The sequence below is a fragment of the Mytilus edulis genome, chromosome 10 (genome assembly GCF_963676685.1).
Source record: "Mytilus edulis chromosome 10, xbMytEdul2.2, whole genome shotgun sequence".
In the NCBI taxonomy this organism is placed as follows: domain Eukaryota; kingdom Metazoa; phylum Mollusca; class Bivalvia; order Mytilida; family Mytilidae; genus Mytilus; species Mytilus edulis.
This window is the reverse complement of record NC_092353.1, coordinates 63,705,559-63,731,552: the sequence shown is the minus strand read 5'-3', so window position 1 is coordinate 63,731,552 and position 25,994 is coordinate 63,705,559. Positions and strand designations below refer to the sequence as shown.

Here is a 25,994-nt window from a genome sequence, read left to right as displayed (position 1 = left end):
AGTTATTGTCTTGAAACCAATGTGTCTACTTGAAAACAACTATGACATCATTCAGCAAATTTTTTACATGCTTATATTTCCGATTTCCATTCTCAATTTTATTTTGCTGTCATATAAAAACTTGAAAAGTAAGCTACATCATGTGCATGTTATAAAAAAAAATATTTGCAAAAAAAGACATAAAGCTGACTCTGAATTAGTACAAGAAGTTGATGTAGAACATGTACAACTCACAAACTGAAGATGATCAGAAACACAATTGTTTTTTATTTGAGTCAGATTTTTTTTAACGAAGCCCTTCAACTAAAATTATTTGGTCAAAATTTAACACTAGTATTAATGTTTATCATAACAAATTGGCAAATACGGCCTTTATTATCACCTAAAAAACTACTGTGTACAGACTTACATGTGCGGTTTGGGAAGTTTGGGAAGTTTTTATGTTTTAAGATATGTATAAAAGTTAAATTTAATTTGCATATATATCTGAAAGATAAAATCATTTTTGGTGAAGATCTGGATTAAAAACATTTTTTTTGTCCTATGCTTGAACAGATTTTTTATTCATCAATTTATGAACCAGAATATTTTTTCAGGAAAAATACCATAACCCCTCATGCCTTTTCAAGTTCAATGTTCGTTCCCTAAACATTTTCTATCTGAACTTATAATTTCATTTTAGACATGTAACCTAGGACATTTGTTCTGAACATGCATGAAATATTTGCCACTGGACGTTAAACAACCAACAACTAATCAAAACATAGGACATTGTCTTAGTATAAAGCTGGCATTTAAGGTAGCGCCTTCCTCATATTATGTGATATGTCTAACCAGAGACATATAATGTATTATATGTCTCTGGTCTAACTGAATCGGAAATTTCCGAATGTCAATTTTAGTTTATGGTCTGTCGAAAACTTGTTATCACTTTATATGGGGACAAAGTCCCCAATTACGGTAGAAAAATCAATTAAAAAAAAAAAAAGAAAAAGAAATTCGGGAAAATTTCCCGAATTTTTCATTCTCGACTCCTAGGAGTAATCGATGGACAGTTAGGGCGTGAATTTGTCTTGCTACCTGATTGGAAGATATTACAAGACGTGAATAATCAAAATTTATTGATTGGTTAGGACAATTCTCAGATCTGCATTGACATCACAACATGTAACTGACCAATCAATGATTAGCATTTGTGTTATGTATATAATGTATTATATGTCTCTGGTCTAACTGAATCGGAAATGAACAGCACATGTTGCTACACTGTAGCGGTTACTCCAGTATTAGAGAGTCTTTTGTATTAAAAATGTTTAATATTACAGGAAAAAGTGTAACCACATTGTGTGATAAAAATATAATAAATCTTATACTTAATAATACATCTTATAAGGCACTAAAATTATCTTCCTCTTTCGTAACAAATTGTTTTAATGCAAGAAGTAATCTATTGTAATAGATTTTCATTATACCTTTAATCGTTTATTTACATATATATATATAATTGTTTGTATTTTACTACCATGTATAGCAAATTGTTTATCCATTCGGTCATTACCATTTATTGTAAATGCGTTTGTGCCAATAAAATATTGTCTATTGTAAACAATGTTGAGAGGTGATGCGGATAAGAATCCTCTAGATTTTCCATAGACTTCAATGCAAATTAATTTAATTGATATATATTGACACCAGTTGAATCTAGTACTTTTACCAACTTAATATTGTTAAAGACACTATATAATGTCTCTATTTTGATTTTAATCATACTATATCCTCTGGTTAAAAAATAATCAGCAATATAAATAATCAGTTATCACCTTCAAATAGATGAAAAATCTAGAGAAATCCTATCTGCATCACCCCTTGAAAAATTTAAATGCCAGGATGTCCGGATCTGAGAATCCAAACCAAGTAAATGTCCTTCAATCCCGTAGAGTATCGGATTTGTCCTCTCTATTTTAGCATTTAGAATTTTCACAGGTAACCTTTATCTATAAAAAGTCGAATCTTCTGGAGTAAACAACAAGTAATAGCTTTTCTAAAAAGCTTGCCGTATTTTAGCGGATTATATTGAGGGTTTAGAAGTATTATAGGTTGGTTTTTTTTTGGAATATTGCACTCCAAGCAATATGAATGCCTAGCGCTTTTTTCTACTAATTCAATAAAAAAAAAAAAAATCGGGAAAATTTCCCGAATTTTTCATTGTACTAATAAACACAAAATCGTTCAATTTTTTTTGGTCACGTTTTTGAGTTTCCGGATCTGCGCAGAAATCTACTTCCGTTTCCGGTCTTGTTTACATGAGACTTTGAATAAAATGTATATTTATCAGTCTAAGAAAAGAATTAATACTAATTCATTTAAAAAAAAATGTTTGTTATTAAAAAAAAACGTTACCTGATGACAGCGTTTCTTTGTTTACATTGAATATGACGTCATAACTTAAATAACGTCACAACTGAAAATCACTAACAACAAACCAAAATCGGAAACGTTTAAGAAATAATTCATGGAAGCCATAACACTCAGGATAAAATTCGAATATCACGGCCCAGGCCACGTGTAAATTTCCAACAATATATGGCTTCCATGAATTATTTCGATTCTTATAGGACAAATACGGTCATTAAAAAACTGAAGCGAGGGTGGGTATGCTGTGTGTGGCTGTTCTTTTTTACTCCCTGCTAGATAAAGCTCAAATATCTTTATAAATATGTAGCTTGCGTAGGTTAGTTTGTGATTAACTGCTAGAACAAAAACTTTTTAATTCTTTGAATTCTCAAACCCAACATATGCCATTTTTAATTTTTTAAATTGCTGAAACGAGTAAATATGCGAATAATGCAATAGAATAGCTAAATAAAACAAAACCTACCTCAAAAATCAGTTTTAATACAATATCATACGAATTCCGATGGTTCACGCAACAGAAAACTTTCAACTTTATCGGTTTCATTTGTATGTGACATCATGTTTTGAAATGACTTAAATGCGCCAAAAAGATTAATAGACTTTCGCGGAATTTTATTTAATTTTCATTTTGTTGATTTCTCCAAGCTCTTGTGCATTACTTCTTTTTATTATGCACAAGAATAAGAAAAAAAGTTATTTTGTCTTTTTTTAATTGCCCTTTTTAAAACAATAAAATCGGCAGAGGGTCTGCAAATAGGTTCCAATACATGTAGATTTACGTGGGAAGGATATTGTAACAGCCATTATTATGTATATCTCTGAGTCTGCGCTAAGTATATTTTATCGAGAATTTTATCACAGTGTTGTTTACAAAGCTAAAAAAGCATGTCATATTAGAATACGGTATTTCCGTTTCTCTTTTTAACATTGTTGATTAAAAAAAAAAATCATAGACTTCGTCCCCATTCACAGGTAATGCCTGCCTCATATTAAAAAATACATTTGTGAATAAAGATAACAAGAGAAGATATCATCATTTAATATGCATAATGTTATTGTAATTATAGTCTGTGGTTCAACCAAAGAATTTACTGAACTCTGGGGATTTCTCGATTCGAGTAGACCGGTAACCGGCTGTGAACCGATTTGAAATAACATGCCATAGAAAAGAACAATTGTTTTATCTAATTTAAGTTTTAGGATCTCCTGTAGTTGGTGATCGCAAAACTGGTATACCAGTATTGCGATCACCAACTACAGGAGATCCAAGTTTTATCCTTATCACAAATTTTTGTAGTAGAAAGTGTTATTTTATTATTGCAATATTAATGTCTTAAAACGGTGAATAGGGAATAGAAATATGGCCGGATACTACAGGGCTTTTCCCACATGGCTGTGTTTATATGATACTTCCTGTAAAGAGAGGGCCACTCCAAAATTTTGAAATTTAATTCAGCTTTGATATATAGTAATACCACCGAAAAGAATGACATGAAACATGCATAATAAATCCTTCCAAGTACCATCAGCATCTGTTTCATTAGAACTTTTTTAACCATTACAAAAAAGTTTTTTTTCTGAAATTTCATGGGGAAAAGGGGGTGCTGACTACGTACCCAAGGGGGAGGTGTGTGGTTGGAACTCCCCCCTTTTTTTGGACGATCAATGCATTGGAATGGGAACATATTATAAATGGCTGGATCCGCCCCTGGTACCAGTGCAAACTATACAAGCCTGAATACAGTATATGCAATAGATCAACTATATTTGGTGTATGGAAATATTTTATGATCTATATAGTCCTGCAGGTTTTATTTTACCTTAATCTCATTTTCACGGTTCATTGCTCAGTGTTTAGTTTCTATCAGTTTTTCTTAAACTATAAGCAATAGGTCATTTATGTTTGTTGTATAGAAGAATTGTTAGCTTAACATGCCTGCCTGGTATGGTTCATCTGACCTTGACTTCATTTTCATGGTTCATTTGTCAATGTTTAGTTTTTGTCGCGCCTGCGACTTTAGTTGCAGAAAGCTCGACATAGGCAAAGGGATCCTGGTTGTGGTGGCGTTAGGTAACTTCTTCAAAGCTTTATATTTTAGTAGGTAGAAGACTTGGAAGCTTCATACTTTGTATATGAATGCCTCATGTTACGAAGTTTCCTTCAGTCGCATGTCCAATGTCCTTGACCTCATTTTCATGGTTCAGTGACTACTTGAAAAAAAAGTTGGATTTTTTGTAATGTTAAATTCTTACTTATTATAAGTAATAGGATAACTATATTTGGTATGTGCATATCTTGCAAGGTCCTCATGCCCGTCAGACAGTTTTCACTTGACCATGACCTCATTTCATGGATCAGTAAACAAGGTTAAGTTTTGGTGGTCAAGTCAATATCTCAGATACTATAAGCAATAGGTCTAGCATATTTGGCGTATGGAACGATTGTAAGGTGTACATGTCCAACTGGCAGGTGTCATCTGACCTTGACCTTATTTTCATGGTTCAGTGGTTATAGTTAAGTTTTTGTGCTTTGGTCAGTTTTTAACCGGATTTTTGTGACAAAAATGTCGGTTATTGATTTGGGGATGTACGGCGGGCGGGCGGTCGGGCGGGCGGTCGGTCGGTCGGGCGGGCGGGCGGCAATCAAATGTTGTCCGTGCATTAACTCATGAACCGTTCAACCAAAGCTTTTAAAATTTTAATATGTTGTTACTGACAACTAAATGAAGGTCAAGTTCAATAATGGCGATTTTGACTTTTACCGTTCAGGAGTTATGGTTCTTGAAAGATTGAAAAATGGAGTTTCCAGTCGTTTTCGTGCATTTACGCATGAACTGTTCTACCTAAGCTTCCCAAATTTTAATATGTTGTTACTGATGACAAAATGGAGGTCAAGTTCAATAATGGCGATTTTGACTTTTACCGTTCAGGAGTTATGGTTCTTGAAAGATTGAAAAATGGAGTTTCCAGTCGTGTCCGTGCATTTACGCATGAACTGTTCTACCTAAGCTTCCCAAATTTTAATATGTTGTTACTGATGACAAAATGGAGGTCAAGTTCAATAATGACGATTTTGACTTTAACCGTTCAGGAGTTATGGTTCTTGAAAGATTGAAAAATGGTGTTTCCAGTCGTGTCCATGCATTTACGCATGAACTGTTTTACCAAAGCTTCCCAAATTTTAATATGTTGTTACTGATGACAAAATAGAAGTCAAGTTCAATAATGACGATTTTGACTTTTACCGTTCAGGAGTTATGGTTCTTGAAAGATTGAAAAATGGTGTTTCCAGTCGTGTCCATGCATTTTCTCATGAACCATTCAACCAAAGCTTTTGAAATTTTTATATGTTGTTACTGATGGCAAATTAGAGGTCAAGTTCAATAATGATGATTTTGACTTTTACCGTTCAGGAGTTGTGGTTCTTGAAAGATTGTGAAATGGCGTTTCCATTCACGTTGTTGCATTTACTCATGAACCATTCAATCTAAGCTTTTCAAATTTTAAGATGTTGATACTGATGACAAAATGGAGGTCAAATTTGATATTGACGATTTTCACTTTCACCATTCATCAGTAATGGTTCTTGTGATATTGCCAGGACACAAATAAATATTAATAAATCCGGTTTGCTGTCGTTGTGACAGCCTCTTGTTCTTATACTGTATGCAATAGATGTATGGAATGATTGTAAGGTGTACATGTACATGTCTAGCTGGCAGGTGTCATCTGACCTTTACCTCATTTTCATGGTTCAGCACTTGGTAAAAGTTAAATTTTTGAGTTTTGGTCTTTTTATCTAATACTATATGCAATAGGTCAACTATATTTGGTGTATGGAAATATTTTATGATCTATATGTCAGTCGCACAGGTTTTATTTGACCTTGACCTCATTTTTACGGTTCATTGCTTAGTGTTATATATTTGTGATTTGGTCTGTTTTTCTTAAACTATGATAAGCAAATAATTAGGTTAATTATATTTGTTGTACGGAAAGATTACAAGCTGTACATGTTTGCTTGGCATGTTTCATCTGACCTTGACCTCATTTTCATGGTTCATTGGTCAATATTTAGTTTTCTGGTTGAGTGTCTATTAGAAACTAAGCAATAGGTCAACTATATTTAGTGTATTGAATGATAGTAAGGTGTACATGTATTTCTTGTTTGGTTTATATGATATTGACCTTAATTTCTTGGATCATGTTAAGTTTATGTGATAGTTAGTAGTAAAGCTTTATATTTAGGACTATCATCATGGTATCAATGATTGTAGTAAAGAAGGTGACATTTTAGTGTGTGCACTCTTATCTTGATTAAGTCTGTTTCTTAGACTATAAGCAGTTCGTTTACTATATTTGGTATATAAATTGATTGTAAAGTGTACATGTATTTCTTGTTTGGTTTATCTGACCTTGACCTCATTTTCTTGGGTCATGTTAAGTTTATGTAATATTTGTATAGATTTATTACAATTGAAAACACTGTCTCACAGTAAGAATTGATGTTTGACTGAACTTAGGGACGACATCAAAAGATCGATGTAGGATAAAAAACTTAAATCAAATAGTTTGGGGGTGGGGGGGTTAAAATTCTGCAAGTTTTGTATATTTAAAATCGATTTTTACATATATCCCTATTGATAAATCAATTTTTCCCAAATTAAGTTAAGAGGGGGGGGGGGGGGGGGGGGTCAGTGAAAAAACTATGTGGATTAAGTTTTTTTATCCTACATTGAACTTTTGATGTCGTCCCTTAATTAGCTTCATCAAGCTTTGAAAGAATGTCGATAACGTTGTTTTTGTTTTTTTTGCAATGTAAAATGTCCTCTTTTATCTCTGCCATTGCTCCCATTGCTATTGCCTGGTAGTTCATCAGAAGATAGCTGGTTCTATGAGAGTTGGCTTTCTTTTACATTTTATTATTTTTCAATGGGGCGTTTTGTTGACTTATTTTGCTGATTTTTTTTTGCGTTTTCATATAAAATTGATGTTTTTTAGTATAAATTTTTGCATTTGTTAGTTGAAAATCATTGAATATCTTATCCTGTTTTCCTTAACATTAGTCAAATGATATGAATTTTTGCAGATGTCTCTATTTGTTAGTTTTATCTTCTCACATTGATGGATTTCAAAAGCAGACATGGGTATGCTGTTTCTGCATCAACTATGTATTAGTTTTGGATTAGGTCAGTTTATAATAACTCTATTTATTTCAATATTTACGATATTTATTTCATTGAGCTAATTTATGTGTATGCATTCTCTTAATCTTGTTTCTTATATGTACAAAATTTTGATAAACATTTTTTTTTTCAGCATTTTTCTTTAAAAGGATAACATAACTTAAAGAAATTCAAAACTTATCCAAATAACATTAACCATAGCCATGCTTACATCAATTAACGACAACTTTTTACTTTTTCAAAAAAACTGGTAATGATGTTGGATGCCATTTCTTTTAACAAAACATTGTAACAGCATGGATCCCTGTACACTAAACTTCTAAGTGTATCCTACGTCATAGACCATATATTACAATGTAATATATTTTTACAAATTTGAAGAACATTTTGATTGAAAATAATTTTACTCATCTCTTATGCTCTGCAGATTCTATACATTGCACCTGGACTGGACACAAACACTGCACATGGACTGAAGACATAAACACTACACCTGGACTTAAGACAAAATATCCATGTTGAATGGGACTAGGGACCACTGGAACTAGTTCCTTCAAAAAACATATTCATTATTGACCTCTATATCGATGTGTTATGATGAAATCATGTTTTTGATAATTGCATTGATTAATGATCATGAATTAAAACATTGGATTGACCTCGACCTAAGACTTATTATAGTTTCTCCAGAGTATAAATGGGTTTGCCAATTCAAAGTGTATAGAAAATTTCATTTTAATATTTACCAATTAGTTTACATTTGATGTTGATAGCAAGGCTAATGGCTGGTGCACCAAAATAGATTTTCATAATTGGCTCTATTTCCACTAATTTGAAGAAAAAAAACCTAAAAAAACCCTGAAAATTGCAACAGCAATTAAAGTGTCCATATAAAGCTGATATTAATTTATAGCTTTTGTAAAAAACACAGCCTTTTCTTTAATATATGTTGCCCTCCTAGAAGGAAGATGGATTCATGGAAGATAGGAAGAGTCAACCGTATGTACTTGTTTATTACAGTTTTTCTTGAAACTATGTTTCTATTTGATAGGCAATAAAATCTGTATTTTCCTGAACAGTTTAAAAAAAAAGATGCTTCATGTTAAAATGGGACTTGTAAAAGCAGACATCTGCAGAGTGCAAACTTTAGGTTTTGATTTAAAAATGACATGCAGTATAGGCTTTGATCATTGTTAAAGGTCGTACGGTTACCTGTAATTGTTAATTTGTGTCATTTTGGTCTCTTATCGAGAGTTGTGTCATTGGCAATCATACCACATCTTCTTTTTTATAAAGATTAAATTGTAACTAGTCTCTATTGAAAGCTGATATTAATTTATAGTTTTTGTTACAGATAAAGCCTCTATATGTTACCCTCCTCGACAGATGAAGATTGATTCATAGTTATCGGACTGGTTGACATGTATGTACTTGTTCATTACAGTTTTTCTTAAAACTATGTTTCTATTGGATAGGCAATAAAATCAGTATTTTCCTGAACAGTTTAAAAAGAAAAGATGCTTCATTTTAAAATGGGACTTGTAAAAGCAGTCATCTGCAGAGAGCAAACTTTAGGTTTTGATTTAAAAATGACCTGCGGTATAGACTTTGCTCATTGTTAAAGGTCGTACGGTTACCTGTAATTGTTAATTTGTGTCATTTTGGTCTCTTGTGGAGAGTTGTCTCATACTCAATCATACCACATCTTCTTTTTTATAAAGATTAAATTGCAACTAGTCTCTATTTAAAGCTGATATTAATTTATAGTTTTTGTTACAGATAAAGCCTCTATATGTTACCCTCCTAGACAGATGAAGATTGATTCATAGTTATAGGATTGGTCGACATGTATGTACTTGTTCATTACAGTTTTTCTTAAAACTGTTTTTATTTGATGGGCAATCAAATCGGTATTATTGAACTTGACCTTCATTTAGTTGTCAGTAACAACATATTAAAATTTTAAAAGCTTTGGTTGAACTCTTCATGAGTTAATTTTAAAACAGTTTAAAAAAAAAGATGCTTCATGTTAATATGGGACTTGTAAAAGCAGACATCTGCAGAGAGCAAACTTTAGGTTTTGATTTAAAAATGACAAGTGGTATAGGCTTTGCTCATTGTTGAAGGTTGTACGGGTACCTGTAATTGTTAATTTGTGTCATTTTGGTCTCTTGTGGAGAGTTGTCTCATAGGCAATCATACCACATCTTCTTTTTTATAAAGATTAAATTGCAACTAGTCTCTATTGAAAGCTGATATTAATTTATAGTTTTTGTTACAGATAATGCCTCTATATGTTACCCTCCTCGACAGATGAAGATTGATTCATAGTTATAGGACTGGTCGACATGTATGTACTTGTTCATTACAGTTTTTCTTGAAACTATGTTTCTATTTGATAGGCAATAAAATCAGTATTTTCCTGAACAGTTAAAAAAAAAAAGATGCTTCATGTTAAAATGGGACTTGTAAAAGCAGACATCTGCAGAAAGCAAACTTAAGGTTTTGATTTTTAAATGACATGCGGAATACTGGCTTTGCTCATTGTTAAAGGTCGTACGGTTACCTGTAATTGATTTGTGTCATTTTGGTCTCTTGTGGAGAGTTGTCTCATTGGCAATCATACCACATCTTCTTTTTTATAAAGATTAAATTGCAACTAGTCTCTATTTAAAGCTGATATTAATTTATAGTTTTTGTTACAGATAAAGCCTCTATATGTTACCCTCCTCGACAGATGAAGATTGATTCATAGTTATAGGATTGGTCGACATGTATGTACTTGTTCATTATAGTTTTTCTTAACACTGTTTTTATTTGATGGGCAATCAAATCTGTATTATTGAACTTGACCTTCATTTAGATGTCAGTAACAACATATTAAAATTTTAAAAGCTTTGGTTGAACTCTTCATGAGTTAATTTTAAAACAGTTTAAAAAAAAAGATGCTTCATGTTAATATGGGACTTGTAAAAGCAGACATCTGCAGAGAGCAAACTTTAGGTTTTGATTTAAAAATGACAAGTGGTATAGGCTTTGCTCATTGTTGAAGGTTGTACGGGTACCTGTAATTGTTAATTTGTGTCATTTTGGTCTCTTGTGGAGAGTTGTCTCATAGGCAATCATACCACATCTTCTTTTTTATAAAGATTAAATTGCAACTAGTCTCTATTGAAAGCTGATTAATTTATAGTTTTTGTTACAGATAATGCCTCTATATGTTACCCTCCTCGACAGATGAAGATTGATTCATAGTTATAGGACTGGTCGACATGTATGTACTTGTTCATTACAGTTTTTCTTAAAACTATGTTTCTATTTGATAGGCAATAAAATCAGTATTTTCCTGAACAGTTAAAAAAAAAAGATGCTTCATGTTAAAATGGGACTTGTAAAAGCAGACATCTGCAGAAAGCAAACTTAAGGTTTTGATTTTTAAATGACATGCGGTATACTGGCTTTGCTCATTGTTAAAGGTCGTACGGTTACCTGTAATTGTAAATTTGTGTCATTTTGGTCTCTTGTGGAGAGTTGTCTCATTGGCAATCATACCACATCTTCTTTTTTATAAAGATTAAATTGCAACTAGTTTCTATTTAAAGCTGATATTAATTTATAGTTTTTGTTACAGATAAAGCCTCTATATGTTACCCTCCTCGACAGATGAAGATTGATTCATAGTTATAGGATTGGTCTACATGTATGTACTTGTTCATTACAGTTTTTCTTTAAACTGTTTTTATTTGATGGGCAATCAAATCGGTATTATTGAACTTGACCTTCATTTAGTTGTCAGTAACAACATATTAAAATTTTAAAAGCTTTGGTTGAACGCTTCATAAGTTAATTTTAAAACAGTTTAAAAAAACAGATGCTTCATGTTAATATGGGACTTGTAAAAGCAGACATCTGCAGAGAGCAAACTTTAGGTTTTGATTTAAAAATGGCAAGTGGTATAGGCTTTGCTCATTGTTGAAGGTTGTACGGGTACCTGTAATTGTTAATTTGTGTCATTTTGGTCTCTTGTGGAGAGTTGTCTCATAGGCAATCATACCACATCTTCTTTTTTATAAAGATTAATTGCAACTAGTCTCTATTGAAAGCTGATATTAATTTATAGTTTTTGTTACAGATAATGCCTCTATATGTTACCCTCCTCGACAGATGAAGATTGATTCATAGTTATAGGACTGGTCGACATGTATGTACTTGTTCATTACAGTTTTTCTTAAAACTATGTTTCTATTTGATAGGCAATAAAATCAGTATTTTCCTGAACAGTTAAAAAAAAAGATGCTTCATGTTAAAATGGGACTTGTAAAAGCAGACATCTGCAGAAAGCAAACTTAAGAGTTTTGATTTTTAAATGACATGCGGTATACTGGCTTTGCTCATTGTTAAAGGTCGTACGGTTACCTGTAATTGTTAATTTGTGTCATTTTGGTCTCTTGTGGAGAGTTGTCTCATTGGCAATCATACCACATCTTCTTTTTTATAAAGATTAAATTGCAACTAGTCTCTATTTAAAGCTGATATTAATTTATAGTTTTTGTTACAGATAAAGCCTCTATATGTTACCCTCCTCAACAGATGAAGATTGATTCATAGTTATAGGATTGGTCGACATGTATGTACTTGTTCATTACAGTTTTTCTTAAAACTTTTTATTTGATGGGCAATCAAATCGGTATTATTGAACTTGACCTTCATTTAGTTGTCAGTAACAACATATTAAAATTTTAAAAGCTTTGGTTGAACGCTTCATAAGTTAATTTTAAAACAGTTTAAAAAATTAGATGCTTCATGTTAAAATGGGACTTGTAAAAGCAGACATCTGCAGAAAGCAAACTTAAGGTTTTGATTTTTAAATGACATGCGGTATACTGGCTTTGCTCATTGTTAAAGGTCGTACGGTTACCTGTAATTGTTAATTTGTGTCATTTTGGTCTCTTGTGGAGAGTTGTCTCATTGGCAATCATACCACATCTTCTTTTTTATAAAGATTAAATTGCAACTAGTCTCTATTTAAAGCTGATATTAATTTATAGTTTTTGTTACAGATAAAGCCTCTATATGTTACCCTCCTCGACAGATGAAGATTGATTCATAGTTATAGGATTGGTTGACATGTATGTACTTGTTCATTACAGTTTTTCTTAAAACTATGTTTTTATTTGATAGGCAATAAAATCAGTATTTTCCTGAACAGTTTAAAAAGAAAAAATGCTTCATTTTAAAATGGGACTTGTAAAAGCAGTCATTTACAGAGAGCAAACTTTAGGTTTTGATTAAAAAATGACCTGCGGTATAGACTTTGCTCATTGTTAAAGGTCGTACGGTTACCTGTAATTGTTAATTTGTGTCATTTTGGTCTCTTGTGAAGAGTTGTCTCATTGGCAATCATACCACATCTTCTTTTTTTATAAAGATTACATTACAACTAGTCTCTATTGAAAGCTGATATTAATTTATAGTTTTTGTTACAGATAAAGCCTCCATATGTTACCCTCCTCGACAGATGAAGATTGATTCATAGTTATAGGATTGGTCTACATGTATGTACTTGTTCATTACAGTTTTTCTTAAAACTGTTTTTATTTGATGGGCAATCAAATCAGTATTATTGAACTTGACCTTCATTTAGTTGTCAGTAACAACATATTAAAATTTTAAAAGATTTGGTTGAATGGTTCATGAGTTAATTTTAAAACAGTTTAAAAAAAAAGATGCTTCATGTTAATATGGGACTTGTAAAAGCAGACATCTGCAGAAAGCAAACTTAAGGTTTTGATTTTTAAATGACAGGCGGTATAGGCTTTGCTCATTGTTAAAGGTTGTACGGTTACCTGTAATTGTAAATTTGTGTCATTTTGGTCTCTTGTGGAGAGTTGTCTCATTGGCAATCATACCACATCTTCTTTTTTATAAAGATTAAATTGCAACTAGTTTCTATTTAAAGCTGATATTAATTTATAGTTTTTGTTACAGATAAAGCCTCTATATGTTACCCTCCTCGACAGATGAAGATTGATTCATAGTTATAGGATTGGTCTACATGTATGTACTTGTTCATTACAGTTTTTCTTTAAACTGTTTTTATTTGATGGGCAATCAAATCGGTATTATTGAACTTGACCTTCATTTAGTTGTCAGTAACAACATATTAAAATTTTAAAAGCTTTGGTTGAACGCTTCATAAGTTAATTTTAAAACAGTTTAAAAAAACAGATGCTTCATGTTAATATGGGACTTGTAAAAGCAGACATCTGCAGAGAGCAAACTTTAGGTTTTGATTTAAAAATGGCAAGTGGTATAGGCTTTGCTCATTGTTGAAGGTTGTACGGGTACCTGTAATTGTTAATTTGTGTCATTTTGGTCTCTTGTGGAGAGTTGTCTCATAGGCAATCATACCACATCTTCTTTTTTATAAAGATTAATTGCAACTAGTCTCTATTGAAAGCTGATATTAATTTATAGTTTTTGTTACAGATAATGCCTCTATATGTTACCCTCCTCGACAGATGAAGATTGATTCATAGTTATAGGACTGGTCGACATGTATGTACTTGTTCATTACAGTTTTTCTTAAAACTATGTTTCTATTTGATAGGCAATAAAATCAGTATTTTCCTGAACAGTTAAAAAAAAAGATGCTTCATGTTAAAATGGGACTTGTAAAAGCAGACATCTGCAGAAAGCAAACTTAAGAGTTTTGATTTTTAAATGACATGCGGTATACTGGCTTTGCTCATTGTTAAAGGTCGTACGGTTACCTGTAATTGTTAATTTGTGTCATTTTGGTCTCTTGTGGAGAGTTGTCTCATTGGCAATCATACCACATCTTCTTTTTTATAAAGATTAAATTGCAACTAGTCTCTATTTAAAGCTGATATTAATTTATAGTTTTTGTTACAGATAAAGCCTCTATATGTTACCCTCCTCAACAGATGAAGATTGATTCATAGTTATAGGATTGGTCGACATGTATGTACTTGTTCATTACAGTTTTTCTTAAAACTTTTTATTTGATGGGCAATCAAATCGGTATTATTGAACTTGACCTTCATTTAGTTGTCAGTAACAACATATTAAAATTTTAAAAGCTTTGGTTGAACGCTTCATAAGTTAATTTTAAAACAGTTTAAAAAATTAGATGCTTCATGTTAAAATGGGACTTGTAAAAGCAGACATCTGCAGAAAGCAAACTTAAGGTTTTGATTTTTAAATGACATGCGGTATACTGGCTTTGCTCATTGTTAAAGGTCGTACGGTTACCTGTAATTGTTAATTTGTGTCATTTTGGTCTCTTGTGGAGAGTTGTCTCATTGGCAATCATACCACATCTTCTTTTTTATAAAGATTAAATTGCAACTAGTCTCTATTTAAAGCTGATATTAATTTATAGTTTTTGTTACAGATAAAGCCTCTATATGTTACCCTCCTCGACAGATGAAGATTGATTCATAGTTATAGGATTGGTTGACATGTATGTACTTGTTCATTACAGTTTTTCTTAAAACTATGTTTTTATTTGATAGGCAATAAAATCAGTATTTTCCTGAACAGTTTAAAAAGAAAAAATGCTTCATTTTAAAATGGGACTTGTAAAAGCAGTCATTTACAGAGAGCAAACTTTAGGTTTTGATTAAAAAATGACCTGCGGTATAGACTTTGCTCATTGTTAAAGGTCGTACGGTTACCTGTAATTGTTAATTTGTGTCATTTTGGTCTCTTGTGAAGAGTTGTCTCATTGGCAATCATACCACATCTTCTTTTTTTATAAAGATTACATTACAACTAGTCTCTATTGAAAGCTGATATTAATTTATAGTTTTTGTTACAGATAAAGCCTCCATATGTTACCCTCCTCGACAGATGAAGATTGATTCATAGTTATAGGATTGGTCTACATGTATGTACTTGTTCATTACAGTTTTTCTTAAAACTGTTTTTATTTGATGGGCAATCAAATCAGTATTATTGAACTTGACCTTCATTTAGTTGTCAGTAACAACATATTAAAATTTTAAAAGATTTGGTTGAATGGTTCATGAGTTAATTTTAAAACAGTTTAAAAAAAAAGATGCTTCATGTTAATATGGGACTTGTAAAAGCAGACATCTGCAGAAAGCAAACTTAAGGTTTTGATTTTTAAATGACAGGCGGTATAGGCTTTGCTCATTGTTAAAGGTTGTACGGTTACCTGTAATTGTAAATTTGTGTCATTTTGGTCTCTTGTGGAGAGTTGTCTCATTGGCAATCATACCACATCTTCTTTTTTATAAAGATTAAATTGCAACTAGTTTCTATTTAAAGCTGATATTAATTTATAGTTTTTGTTACAGATAAAGCCTCTATATGTTACCCTCCTCGACAGATGAAGATTGATTCATAGTTATAGGATTGGTCTACATGTATGTACTTGTTCATTACAGTTTTTCTTTAAACTGTTTTTATTTGATGGGCAATCAAATCGGTATTATTGAACTTGACCTTCATTTAGTTGTCAGTAACAACATATTAAAATTTTAAAAGCTTTGGTTGAACGCTTCATAAGTTAATTTTAAAACAGTTTAAAAAAACAGATGCTTCATGTTAATATGGGACTTGTAAAAGCAGACATCTGCAGAGAGCAAACTTTAGGTTTTGATTTAAAAATGGCAAGTGGTATAGGCTTTGCTCATTGTTGAAGGTTGTACGGGTACCTGTAATTGTTAATTTGTGTCATTTTGGTCTCTTGTGGAGAGTTGTCTCATAGGCAATCATACCACATCTTCTTTTTTATAAAGATTAATTGCAACTAGTCTCTATTGAAAGCTGATATTAATTTATAGTTTTTGTTACAGATAATGCCTCTATATGTTACCCTCCTCGACAGATGAAGATTGATTCATAGTTATAGGACTGGTCGACATGTATGTACTTGTTCATTACAGTTTTTCTTAAAACTATGTTTCTATTTGATAGGCAATAAAATCAGTATTTTCCTGAACAGTTAAAAAAAAGATGCTTCATGTTAAAATGGGACTTGTAAAAGCAGACATCTGCAGAAAGCAAACTTAAGAGTTTTGATTTTTAAATGACATGCGGTATACTGGCTTTGCTCATTGTTAAAGGTCGTACGGTTACCTGTAATTGTTAATTTGTGTCATTTTGGTCTCTTGTGGAGAGTTGTCTCATTGGCAATCATACCACATCTTCTTTTTTATAAAGATTAAATTGCAACTAGTCTCTATTTAAAGCTGATATTAATTTATAGTTTTTGTTACAGATAAAGCCTCTATATGTTACCCTCCTCAACAGATGAAGATTGATTCATAGTTATAGGATTGGTCGACATGTATGTACTTGTTCATTACAGTTTTTCTTAAAACTTTTTATTTGATGGGCAATCAAATCGGTATTATTGAACTTGACCTTCATTTAGTTGTCAGTAACAACATATTAAAATTTTAAAAGCTTTGGTTGAACGCTTCATAAGTTAATTTTAAAACAGTTTAAAAAATTAGATGCTTCATGTTAAAATGGGACTTGTAAAAGCAGACATCTGCAGAAAGCAAACTTAAGGTTTTGATTTTTAAATGACATGCGGTATACTGGCTTTGCTCATTGTTAAAGGTCGTACGGTTACCTGTAATTGTTAATTTGTGTCATTTTGGTCTCTTGTGGAGAGTTGTCTCATTGGCAATCATACCACATCTTCTTTTTTATAAAGATTAAATTGCAACTAGTCTCTATTTAAAGCTGATATTAATTTATAGTTTTTGTTACAGATAAAGCCTCTATATGTTACCCTCCTCGACAGATGAAGATTGATTCATAGTTATAGGACTGGTCGACATGTATGTACTTGTTCATTACAGTTTTTCTTAAAACTATGTTTCTATTTGATAGGCAATAAAATTAGTATTTTCCTAAACAGTTTAAAAAGAAAAATGCTTCATGTTAAAATGGAACTTGTAAAAGCAGACCTCAACGGAGGGCGAACTTTAGGTTTTGATTTAAAAATGATGTGGTATAGGCTTTGCTCATTGTTGAAGGTGATATGGTTACCTCTAGTTAATTTGTGTGTCATTTTGGTCTCTTGTGGAGAGTTGTCTCATTATCAATCATACCACATCTTCTTTTTATAAAGATTAAATTCTGAAAAATAATGATTTGACATAGAAAAAAATGCTTCATATTAATTTTGAATTAATTGCAATAATCAATATTCTGTATTTAAATCTGATACATATTTTGTTTTTGTTACAGATACAGTCTAAATATGTTACACTCCTAGACAATATTAAAGATCATGGTAAGTATTGTTAATTGTAATAGTACTTTTAGGTTGTAATTCTGTTAATTAAAATATTGCAATTTCCTATAGGAAGTCCCTTTGCTGCTAAAACTCTGCCAGTTTTAATGTGAAGTTAAAAATTGTATCCAAGAACAGAATGTTGATATGCACTATTTTATTCAAAGGTTAAAAAATAGGACTGTGGAGCATATTTTCAACATTTACATATATATGCCCTGAACTTTTAAGAGTTTAAACTAATTCTAGCACTACCTAAGAATTAAACTTCAGGTGTTAACATGTTTTTCTATACTGGTAACATCCCCAAGTTATGTCTCTATGAGATTAAACACAAGAGATCATATCCGGGAACCAGTTCGTTAAGGAATTAACATATCTATAATTGAATTCTAATTCGTAAACTCAAACGAAATATTTATCAAATAACCACAAACTCTTACATGGGAGACACCACTTGCAGAGACAAGTGCACATTTTATTATTCATATATGTATAATGAAATCAATGTTTTTGTGTTAATACACCGAACATTCTCAGCTGGTACTGGTTAACTCATACTAAAGGTCAACAAATCTGAAAATAAATAATATAAAATTATATTATTTATTTGGAAAAGTGCTACTGATCACTTCAACTGCAATGGCTCGAATGACTTTAAACTACCTGAATTCATTCGTGCATGAAACTTTAAACCCCATTCAAACTGACCTTACTATAAATAACTATACACGACCCGTTTTAATTATAAACAACAACAACATTCTTACATGTTCGACTGTTGTACAACTTTGATAAATATATATAGTATACATCCCTATAGGAGGAGTGGCTTGTGAAACAATGCAACCTGTAAATCTTTTCCTAGTGTTACAATGATTAGTTTTCCCTTTGGACAGGAACAGTTTGAAATTTCATTACAAATTTGTCAAACATTTCTTTTATTCTATTATTTACTGTAATACAAATGTGAAGTAATTGTAAATATCATAACTTGTCACTAATTTTGAATTGGACATATTAAATAAAGGCAACAGTAGTATACCGATGTTCAAAATTCATAAATCGATGGAAAAAACCAAATCCGGGTCACAAATCAAAACCGAGGGAAACCCATTAAATATAAGAGGAGAATGACGACACAACATTAAAATGTAACGCACACAGAAACGAACTAAGCATTAGACAAAATCTGATGAGAATAACAAATATAACATCAAAACTAAATACATGAATTTGGGATAGAAAAGTACTGTGACACGTCTTATGAATTCACACTAAAAAAACATGCATCACATTAATTTCTGAATTGATTGTTTTTGTTACAGATGCAACTTATGAGATGTTCGAGTCGTAGAAGGTGCAACATGGCAGTAGAAGATGTTAAATTGAGTTGTGATGGGACAGTTTAATTCTTTAGATAATAAAAAATTTTAATGTTTAAAATATCAGATGAGAATTTGCCAAGTGCCCTCAATATGTCTGCAATTATATAACATGGATAATTAAGAATGTCTGGTATTGTAAACCTCTTTTCCTACATTCACATGTAGTTTCTGATTGTCAATTTAGATATTTATTTATTTACTTGAATTTTTTTATTAATACCTTTTGATAATTTTATTAAGTAGTTGGAACAATATGACTTTATTTAGATATTCATTTGAATTTTGATCATTTCTGTTCAAAATGTATACATCAGACAGTTTTGCTTTACAAGCAATTTCAATTGTTGAAATTTGAAATGAAAATATTTAATGATCAGTATAGCCAAAAGCTCAATTGAACAATAGTGTTGGTAACAACTGAGGGTAACAATGAATGCCAGCTCTTTATAAGATCTTTAAATTCCAAAAATAGAAATAATATTCAAATTTGACAAGTTACAATGTCTACAAATGAATAAATATACCAAATTTTTAATTCTTGTATATATGATGAGTTTATATAGAATAGTCTGTAAATATGCTGTATCATCTTTTGAGTAATTGCACTAGAACACCCAAATGAATTCAAATTTGGTGAAATATTTTTCCTTTTGCATCTATCATTGCTTTTGTATGATAACAACAAAAAAGTATATGCAGATTTGTTAAATATATTTCAAATTAAAAATTTAAAAGAAATCAATTTCAAATTTACACAAAAACAAAAATTGCCTTTAATTTGTGGTTTAGTTCATGCACCCTAGAATTTATTTCTATAGTTTTGTTGTGGACTCAGCAAATATCAAATTATCATTTCAGAAGTACATTTTGCTTGCATGGTATGATCTTTACTAACATTTAACATTGTGGGTTTTGGAGTTTCTGAGGTATTTCCTATTTGTGTGTTTCTGTTTTTGTCTATGGAGGAATCAGTAGTTTCTAGGGTTTTGTCATTCAAAGGGTATTGTCAATGTAATTCTTTAATGATGATTTGATATTTGCTGAGTCCTCAATTTAAATTTTTTATTTTTAATTTGAAATATTTGGTATTTTATTGTCCTTGAAAAAGAATCAATATTAGTGCATGAACATTTGAACTGTGAATATATAATATTTCTTTTAAATTTTTAAATCAATTTTGGAAATTTATTGTATCAAAATTAAATATTGTTTGACACAGTTTGATGGATGGAAATTAGAAAAACTTATTTATGTTTTAAATTTATGCACAAGTGATTTCCAAATATAAATTTCTGCTTCATCAAAACTTTTGATTAAATGAATCTGCAAAATCGCTGATAGCTACAGGGTTAATCCACTTATAGATTAGATAGTGTCGTTTAGGTGTCATACCACCAATTACTCCCTCAAATTTAGAACGTAATACTATGTGAAAGTAGGCCTACTCGGACAAAAAATAGTGCATTTGATGTCATTGTTCACCTAAACTAACCAACAAATTTGCAGAAATGAAAGTTTTGTTGAAAGAGAAATATATTAAGACCATTTTGAGCCAAAATTTACCTGTCTATGAGTTTGCATTAAAAATTGAGGATTAATGCGCTCCATAGTATACTAATTTAAGATTTCCAGAAAACCAGGGGTTATTTTTAGTGGTACCTCCTTTCGGAAGCTCTCTGCTTTCTTATATGATTTTGAATGTATGTTGAAAATTGGCATGCAGAAAGGTGACACCTGTACGATTCAGGATATACCTAGTTTCTATGAAGTTAAACTTAAGGTAAAATATTTAGAAAGCTGTGAAAATTGCTAAATTTGGTTGAACAGATAGGGACTTTTAATTGGTGGTATGACACCTTTAGTATATAATGGATCCTATTGATATCCTATTAAAAGTATTGATGTATTCTGAATCCTGTTCCTAAATTTAACATGTAAGATGCGAGAAACCCTCTTTGTTATAGCACTAGTGTCTTACAAATTGTACTGTTATAGACTGAACAATAGATTAGCTCAGTCACAGTGGGTAGATGATAACAATGTATTGTCTGAGGAACTGAGTGGTTTCCTGTAACTTTGTACTACAATAGACCAATTATCTACTCTTTCTAATTTGATAGAAAAACACTTCCTTAATCAACCTTTTGCGGCTTAATTTTGAAAAGGCTAAAAAAGAAAGATTTTATGGTATAAACTAAATATAATTGGTCTTGTCCAGACTTTTTGTTCTGAAATTGGTGATGAAAAACTAATTTATTATATGCTGATGTTGTTATAATGGCAAACTATGATAAGTGCTACAACTTTTGTTAAATGCTTTATCTACATGTGAAGACTGTGACAATTAATACAAACATCGTCTATATCACCAGTTTAATAAAAATACAAAAAGTGTTATGGTGTGCAATTTTGACCACCATCTATACCTAGATCTGATGTAATTTTTATACGACCAAAAACAAAATTTGGGATACTGTCTGATTTGAATTGTGATCAATTTTTTTTTTACATAGTATAGGTTTCTGACACAAAATAAATGTGAATATTGTGTCCAAATTTGCCACCAGCTGTTCAGGGTTAGACCTCTGCGGTCGTATCAGGCTGCGCTCAGAGAAGCAATTTATTAATTTTAATTGTCATAAGTTTTAAACGAGCATTTTTACTATATCACTGCAAAAGCTGTTTCATCTTCAGCAAATAAAGTTTTAGGGATGGCAATAGCCAAGTGTAAACTTTAAGGTATGTGGTGTTTGTTTGGATGTATTTGTAAATTCATATGAAAGTTTGGTTTTTCCTAGAATAGAATATGAAAAGGCATACCGGGTGTATACATATATTTTTGTATCAATTTCAAACAACATGGCCGGTAGATTATTTCTATACTTAGAAAATTACGCACCAAATGCTGCAGTTACTGGAGACTTGGGTATAATTGTATTTTCTCACGTTTTATTTATGTTCAGTGGGATTGTACTCCTGTGTATGGGTCATAATAATGTATAAAAGGGTCAGTTTATACCAATGGATATACTATCATACATTTTCTTGTACATATATATACATTAATAATTTGTTTTGAATATTGCATTTTGATTTGCCAATACACACATGTTTTAAGGTGTAGGTCAGAGCACCTGACCCTAAAGACGGGATTGCACACTTGGCAGCCACCGACACAGTTTTCTAGAGCTTTTTGATCGATTATATCGTTTTTATCTCTAGTTTTTCCTTGTCGGGCTTGAACGTCTATGAAGGGGTGCATTTAGTTGGTTTTGATGTATTCCGAATAATGTATTCATAGGATTTGTATGATGTTGAATTATATATGCATTGTAATAATAATGATATATTGAATTTGTGATTATTTATAAAACAATCGAGCATGACAATCTGTCATCAAACTATCAAGATTATGTGAGTTGTTTATATTTGGCACGAGTATACAACCTTTTTGATAAGCAGTGGAAAAGTATTATTCGTTTTTGGTGTAGATTAAATAACTTGAGCTCAAATGGAATAAATGAACAAGTTCTTAAGTGGGCTGATAGAATTGGTATTAAGCAAAACCTGTTAAAAGCTGGAACTTTTTAGTAAGGAAAACTTTCTTTGAACTGAATTTAAGTCAAATGCCGACACTTTTAATGAAAATTTTAATACTTTAGATGATGTTGAGATAACCATAAGTTTTTATTCTTAGATGTAAATATGATACAGGTGTGTTCCTGAATTTATTATAATTTATTTGATTTTAAAAAGGTGTAGAATTTTTATATATATAGTAAATGGTATTGTGACCATTTTGGAAAATAGTTGTCTTAATTAAGTCTCCCAAACAAAGTTTGGAGACTTATTGTTTTTGCTCAGTTCTTATTATTTTTATTATTATGGCACCCTCAACGGAGTTGGGGTGACATATTGTTATTCTACGTTTCTTTTTTTTTAGCTCACCTGTCCCGAAGGGACAAGTGAGCTTATGCCATCACTTGGCGTCCGTCGTCGTCCGTCTGTCGTCGTAAACTATTTCAAGAATCTTCTCCTCTGAAACTAATGGGCCAAATACTTTCAAACTTTAACTGAATGTTCCTTAGGGTATCTAATTTATAAATTGTATCCGAAGTTTTGATCTATCAACAAACATGGTTGCCATTGCTAAAAATAGAACATAGGGGTCAAATGCAGTTTTTGGCTTATAACTCAAAAACCAAAGCATTTAGAGCAAATCTGACTGGGGTAAAATTGTTTATCAGGTCAAGATCTATCTGCCCTGAAATTTTCAGATGAATCAGACAACCTGTTGTTGGGTTGCTGCCCCTGAATTGATAATTTTAAGGAAATTTTGCTGTTTTTGTTTATTATCTTGAATATAATTATAGATAGAAATAAACTGTAAACAGCAATAATGTTCAGCAAAGTAAGATCTTCAATTAAGTCAATTTGACCAAAATTGTCAATTGACCCCTTAAGGAGTTATTGCCCTTTAAAGACTTTTTTTCACAATTTGTTCATCATGTTGACTTACTTAAAAAAAATCTTCTCCTTTGAAACTGCTGTATCAATTTCAGCCAAACTTAGGCTAAATGAGTTTCAGAGTATCTAGTATAAATTTTATATTTTATTTCCTTGTATGTCAAGAAACATAGCTCCTATGGCTAAAATAGAACATAGGAGAAAATGATTATTTTTTTTGGCTTTTGAAGAAAATAGGACGATCCAAAAAACATTTAAATAAATTGAAAAGCCAAAATAATCATTGATGAGAGATTTAACCAAAAGAATTAAGGTGAGCGATTCAGGCTCTTGAGATCCTCTTGTTTTATTATGTCACCCGATCGACAATGTCAGGTGACAAATTGCTTTTCCTCTGTTTCTTTTTCTGTATTATAATTATTATTATACTTCCACCTATTTTGTCCAGCAGGTTTTTTGGAGTGAAATGGAACCAATCTTAATGATAGTTCACTATAAGGTGGAACACAAAATTGTGGGTTGCAGGTGGGTCATGGAAACTGGGGCCAAGTTTTGCATTGACCCTATGGAAAAATGCATAAAATCAGCATTTTCTCAGAGAGTATTGCACCAAAGTAAATGAAACTGTATTAATATATAACATGACATGTGGCAATGAGATGTCTGCTTTTAGAATTTTGGAATTATCTACTGTAACCATGGTTGCAGCACAAATTTTCAAAATTTCCAAAAAAAATAAAGTGCTGCAAACTGGATGAAACTTTACAGGAATAGTGGCTGACAAGTGCGGAGTTGCATTTTGAAGTTGGAATTTCCAAAATGGCCACCGTAACCATGGAAACAGCAAAATTGTCCAAAATTTCAAAATGCTCCAAACTGAATGAAATTTTACAAAAATGATAACTTGCATGTGTAGATGCATCCTTTGATTTTGGAATTTTCAAAATGGCTGCTGCTCGCCTGGCAATGTGGAGACGAGGGTGCCATCCGTTATTGCTAGCAATTACAAATCTAGTTATACCCCCGCTTTAAAAAAGGGGGGGTATACTGTTTTACCTCTGTCTGTCAGTCCGTCCGTCCGTCCGTCCATCAGTCCGTCCGTCAGTCCGTCCGTCAGTCCGTCCGTCAGTCAGTCAGTCCGTCCCATGAAACTTTCGTCACATTTTTCTCAGGAACTACACATCCACCCTTTCTGTAATTTGGTATCAACATTTATATATGTCAGCCACACCGTGTGATGCGTTTTCAGATTCATCACTTGACAACTTCCTGTTTACCGAACACTTGTCTGATTTTACACATGATAGCCAAGTTGAAAATTTTCGTCACATTTTTCTCAGGAACTACAATACAAGGATTTCTGAAATTTGGTTTCAAGATTTATATAAGTCAGCTATACCGTGTGATGCGTTTTCAGATTCATCACTCGACAACTTCCTGTTTACGGAACACTTGTATGATTTTACACATGATAGCCAAGTTGAAAATTTTCGTCACATTTTTCTCAGGAACTACAATACAAGGATTTCTGAAATTTGGTTTCAGGATTTATATAAATCAGCTATACCGTGTGATGCGTTTTCAGATTCATCATTCGACTACTTCCTGTTTACCGAACACTTGTATGATTTTACACATGATAACCAAGTTAAAAATTTTCGTCACATTTTTCTCAGGAACTACAATACAAGGATTTCTGAAATTTGGTTTCAAGATTTATATAAGTCAGCTATACCGTGTGATGCGTTTTCAGATTCATCACTCGACAACTTCCTGTTTACGGAACACTTGTATGATTTTACACATGATAGCCAAGTTGAAAATTTTCGTCACATTTTTCTCAGGAACTACAATACAAGGATTTCTGAAATTTGGTTTCAGGATTTATATAAGTCAGCTATACCGTGTGATGCGTTTTCAGATTCACCATTCGACTACTTCCTGTTTACCGAACACTTGTATGATTTTACACATGATAACCAAGTTAAAAATTTTCGTCACATTTTTCTCAGGAACTACAATACAAGGATTTCTGAAATTTGGTTTCAGGATTTTTATAAGTCAGCTATACCGTGTGATGCGTTTTCAGATTCATCACTCGACAACTTCCTGTTTACCGAACACTTGCATCTTTTTACACTATTAATATTATCCACTTGCGGCGGGGGTATCATCAGTGAGCAGTAGCTCGCAGTTTCACTTGTTCTTCCTCTTCCGCCACTTTAAAAAATGAACTTG

The 25,994-nt window shown here is 31.8% G+C and overlaps 1 long non-coding RNA gene across 2 annotated transcripts; it reads left to right on the top strand.

Annotated features, from left to right (window-relative positions):
- Positions 1 to 1,908: 1,908 nt before the first annotated feature.
- On the top strand, positions 1,909 to 23,935 carry LOC139492233 (uncharacterized). 2 transcript variants are annotated; one of them, XR_011656770.1, is made up of 17 exons: positions 1,909 to 2,096; positions 7,735 to 8,600; positions 8,956 to 9,024; positions 9,883 to 9,951; positions 10,307 to 10,375; positions 10,807 to 10,875; positions 11,233 to 11,301; positions 11,734 to 11,802; positions 12,662 to 12,730; positions 13,590 to 13,658; positions 14,091 to 14,159; positions 15,019 to 15,087; positions 15,947 to 16,015; positions 16,873 to 16,941; positions 17,375 to 17,443; positions 17,856 to 17,901; positions 19,230 to 23,935. It is a non-coding gene; the product is annotated as an uncharacterized lncRNA (long non-coding RNA). The 2 variants fall into 2 exon arrangements; XR_011656769.1 differs by lacking the exons at positions 14,091 to 14,159; positions 15,019 to 15,087; positions 15,947 to 16,015 and adding an exon at positions 9,381 to 9,449 and having other exon boundaries at positions 1,910 to 2,096.
- The last annotated feature ends 2,059 nt before the right edge of the window (positions 23,936 to 25,994 follow it).